General features: G+C 42.7%; 1 non-coding gene across 1 annotated transcript; it reads left to right on the forward strand.

Annotated features, from left to right (window-relative positions):
- The first annotated feature begins 4,699 nt into the window (after nt 1-4,699).
- Nucleotides 4,700-4,771, forward strand: TRNAY-GUA (transfer RNA tyrosine (anticodon GUA)). The gene has a single exon. It is a non-coding gene; the product is annotated as a tRNA-Tyr (tRNA).
- Nucleotides 4,772-5,119: the final 348 nt, after the last annotated feature.

Genomic DNA, 5,119 nt, shown 5'->3' on the forward strand with positions numbered 1-5,119 from the left:
CAAAATGAATAATATACTGTGGCACACTCTGGCACACTTTTATAAAGTTAAATGTTTCTTTTGACGAGGAACATTTATCAACTAAAAACTTGAGCTTTTGCTTTCTTTCCCCCACTTTGTCTTCATTAAAAAATTTTTTTTGGCTTTTTATGGTTACTTCAGTTGCTGTTGTAAACTTTGTAGTGTTGAATGATAGATGGTCTGACCACTGAAAGGAATTACTTTAATTTTATTTTGACATTGACTCCATGATAGTTCTACAAGCCTGTGTGAATATTAAAAGATTTACTCTAAAAGAAGATTTACAGATATGATAGTCAAGTCACAGTCATCTTTTCTTCTTTCCCTCAACTCTCAAAGACTCAATTCTTTTTAAAAATGTCTGTCTGTCTATATATCTATTGAGAGAGGAACAATGATCCCTATGATGCAATGTCATAGTAGCCATGTGCTTTACATGAAATAAATACAGATAAAGGAGTAGGATCAGTTCAGTTCAGTTCAGTCGCTCAGTCGTGCCCAACTCTTTGTGACCCCATGAATCGTAGCACTCAAGGCCTCCCTGTCCATCACCAACTCCTGGAGTTCACCCAAACTCATGTCCATCGAGTCCGTGATGCCATCCCGCCATCTCATCCTCTGTCGTCCCCTTCTCCTCTTGCCCCCAATCCCTCCCAGCATCAGGGTCTTTCCCAATAAGTCAGCTCTTCACGTGAGGTGGCCAAAGTATTGGAGTTTCAGCTTCAGCATCAGTCCTTCCAAGGAACACCCAGGGCTGATCTCCTTCAGAATGGACTGGTTGGATCTCCTTGCAGTCCAAGGAACTCTCAAGAGTCTTCTCCAACACCACAGTTCAAAAAGCATCAATTCTTTGGCACTCAGCTTTCTTCACAGTCCAACTCGCACATCCATACATGACCATTGGAAAAACCATAGCCTTGACTACACAGACCTTTATTGGCAAAGTAATGTCTCTGCTTTTTAATATGCTATCTGGGTTGGTCATAACTTTTCTTCCAAGGAGTAAGTGTCTTTTAATTTCATGGCTGCAATCACCATCTGCAGTGATTTTGGAGCCAAAAAATAAAGTCTGAGACTGTTTCCACTGTTCCCCCACCTATTTCCCTGAAGTGATGGGACCAGATGCCATGATCTTAGTTTTCTGAATGTTGAGCTTTAAGCCAACTTTTTCACTCTCCTCTTTCACTTTCATCAAGAGGCTTTTTAGTTCCTCTTCACTTTCTGCCATAAAGGTGGTGTCATCTGCATACCTGAGGTTATTGATATTTCTCCTGGTGATCTTGATTCCAGCTTGTGCTTCTTCCAGCCCAGCATTTCTCATGATGTACTCTGCATAAAAGTTAAAAAAGCAGGGTGACAACATACAGCCTTGACGTACTCCTTTTCCTATTTGGAACCAGTCTGTTGTTCCATGTCAGATAGGTGACAACAAATAGACAAAACAACATTTGTTTTTTCCATCTTAAAGAAAGGGATCTCCATTTTGAAATGTTTACCAAAAAAATTTGTGTGGAGGTAATTAAAGCCCACTGTCGATAAAAAGATTATAAAAGAATATTTACAAACTCTAAACTGAACTGGGAAAGATTATATCCTGCAGCACTGGTAATAATAATAGATGTGTGTATATGTGTTGGTTGCTCAGTCATGTCCAACTCTATGAGATCTCATGGACTGTAGCCCGCCAGGCTCCTTTCTCCATGGAATTCTCCAGTCAAGAATGCTGGAGTGTGTAGCCATTCCCTCCTCCAGGGGATCTTCCCAATCCAGGTCTCCAGCATTGCAGGCAGACTCTTAACTGAGCCATCAGGGAAGCCCAATAATAAGATATAGTCAAACAATTTAATATATTATCTTGTGCTCTAGCCATGTAAACACAACAGTCAGAAATCCTGCCACAAGGAACATGACTGACTGATGACTCCAATTACTGCTTCTCTAGATTCCCAACTGTGTTCATACTAAGGCCACTCAAGGTCCAGTGGTGAAGAGGACATCAAACTAAATAGAAAATAGATAGTTCCTGGCACAAGCGGACAGCTCAATTGGTGCTTAATTTACCATTTACTGATGATGACCTAGGAAAATATCCTAGTGGAGGTTCAATGCTTTTTCCAGGCTTTTGCAGGTGAGATGTTTCAGGCTTTTGAAAGCCACGTGAAAGGAGGGCACTGGGCAATACAGTGGGCAATGCCTATAATAATAACCAAACTTGGTTGGTTATTACAATGTTGTATTGTTTCTCTGTAGAGAGGTTAGACACAGAAGGCCATTAATAAGCAGTTCGTGTCTAAAACAAGAGCCTCTTTGGTAGCCTACAAAGAAAATGTTATCTCCTCTGGTAGATGAGGCCTTCCCTGGTAGCTCAGATGGTAAAGAATTTGCCTGCAATGCAGGAGACCTGGGTTTGATCCCTGGGTTGGGAAGATCCCCTGGAGAAGGGAATGTCAACCTACTCCAGTATTTGTGCCTGCAGAATTCCATGGACATGTATATTGTCACCAGGACCATGGAACCTGGTGGGCTACAGTCCATGAGGTATCAAAGAATCAGAAACAACTGAACGACCAACACATTCACTTTTACTGGTAGAAGAGCAGACACTTCTGAGCAGCAAACTGAAGATTTGATCAAGTGACAAAGCAAAGATATTTGAAACCTCCATCTAGGTGGCTCCGTAATGCCAAGGGTAGGGTCCTTGTTGAGAAAGCCTAGAACTCTGAAACAAGGGATGGGAATATTTGAGTGGTTGTCCCTGAGGCGGCTGGCTCTATAGAACCCACAGGGCTTACAAGATGGGATCTGCCCTTTTCTAGTAAGATTTAGTGTCTCTCCTCCATTAGAAGAGGCTGTAGAGTCCTCTCTCTGCAAAGCAGCAGCAGCTTCTACAAGTGCTACCTCCATCTGCTCTCCAGATAGCTAGGAAAGTAATTGGGTTAAATCCCAGCATCAGCCTGCTGAGGTATTAAGCCTGGGAAGGGAGGAAAAAGCCATATGCCAAAGGAGAGGGTAAGAATTAGGTACTATACACTGGAAGTACCCATGTGAGTACTATTGGGATTGGATTTTGAGGGACCTTGCTCAACAAATCCTGAATGTAAGATGGGATAAGCAACAGTTGATTTGAGGAAATTCCTTAGAGTATTGCATGGGCAACAATCACAGGGAATTAAACAAAGTCATTGTTAAGGAAGTTATCTGAAACCTGGATAAAGAAAGGCCAAAGTGGAGATGACTGAGTTGCCCTGTCATATAGAATAAAAGAATAAAGGGACATGGGCATGCTGGTGTGGATAAACAGTGAAACCAGAAGGCACAGTAGAAGATTGTGTCCATGGGAGAATACTGAAGACACACCACTCACCAAGACCATTAGGATTCTGGAGAAAGAGAAGTATATACCTTTCGAGAAACAGTTCCTGATATGTGTCTTCCCTGGTGGCTTAGTGGTAAGAACATGCTTGCCAATGCAGGAGAAATGGGTTTGATCCCTGGGTCAGGAAGTTCTCCTGGAGAAGGAAATGGCAACCTACTCCAGTATTCTTGCCTGGGAAAACCCATGGGAAAAGGAACCTGGGTTCCTACAGTCCATGGGGTCACAAAAAAGCTGGATATGAGTTAGTGACTAAACAACAAAGAACAATACTGATATGTAAGTTTGATGTGAGAAGAGATAAAATGGGATGACCATGAAACTATCCATCACAAGTGGGGTCTATTAGAAGCCTCCTCCCCACATCATGAAACTGGATAGTTCCAGCTGCAATTTTTCATAAGATGGAAATGTACAGCTCAAATTGAGCCCATTGAAGACCTGAAAGCATGAGTAAACTACATAAATAGGTATACAGGCTCCCATATCACCTGACACAGATGGACCAAAACCCCTGCCCCCAGCTCATATCCTTGGTCAAACTTAGTTTAGAATAAGTTGGGCTAGTAAGTGGTACAAGGGAAAAATGGACAGTGGCTGCATTAAAGCCTCGTTCAAGTGTGGTCTTGAAAGACTGAAGATGAAAATCTCTCCTAAGGACAGAGCCACAAACAGTACACCTGGTCATTCGTTTTCCATGAAATAAGTGAGAATGCTAATGGCCTGACTGAATGGTCAGAGACCTGTAAGAGAGAAGACTACATGAACAGAGATAAGTTCTGCTGTAGAGACATATGGGTGAACAGATGGGACTGGGCACTAAGTTATCAACATCTACCGGAAAGCATCTACCCCTGAAAACACACTGGGCAACCATGCATAACCATGTCATCAAAACCCTAGATCACGGATGTTGGTTGGCATTTGTTGTTGATCACATTTGAACCAACACTATTGGCACATGTAAGTGATAGCCATGTTAGCAGAGCCTGGAGCTGTGTATGAAGTCAACAGTAAGGACTTTTCATAACAAAACAAATCCAGTTACTGATTCCCCTGGATATTCTACCTGTTATTAACAGAGGCCAATGCTGACCCTCCAATAGGGCAAAATTCCTGAAGGAAACCAACTGACAACTTGGCACAAATAGACTACACAGTGCTTCTTCCATCCCAGAGAGCCCAATGGTTCATCTTAACAGAAACAGATAAGTACTCTATGTACATGGTTTCCTTTCCTGTCCACAAAGCCTCAGCCAATACTAACAGCTAGGATTTACAGAATGCCTTGTAGATAGACTTACTTCCCTGGTGGCTCAGACGGTAAAGTGTCTGCCTGTAATGCGGGAGACCCAGGTTCAATTCCTGGGTTGGGAAGATCCCCTGGGGAAGGAAATGGCAATCCACTCCAGCACTCTTGCCTGGAAAATCCCATGGACGGAGGAGCCTGATAGGCTACAGTCCATGGGGTCGCAAAGAGTCAGACACGAATGAGCGACTTCACTTTCACTTTCACTTTGTAGATAGACATAGAATTCACAAAGTACAGCATCCAGTTAAGGGACCCACTTTACAGAAAAGGAGATGTGGGAGTTGGCCATCATAGGATCACATCCATTGTAGGGTCTTCTGTTTAGACTACATACTATACAACTCAGTAGCAGCAAATCTCCTAGGGCTCTGTAAAGGCCTTCCAAAAGCATAGCTGTATTATCAGCTCAGAGG

The sequence above is a fragment of the Bubalus kerabau genome, chromosome 10 (genome assembly GCF_029407905.1).
Source record: "Bubalus kerabau isolate K-KA32 ecotype Philippines breed swamp buffalo chromosome 10, PCC_UOA_SB_1v2, whole genome shotgun sequence".
NCBI lineage: Eukaryota > Metazoa > Chordata > Mammalia > Artiodactyla > Bovidae > Bubalus > Bubalus kerabau.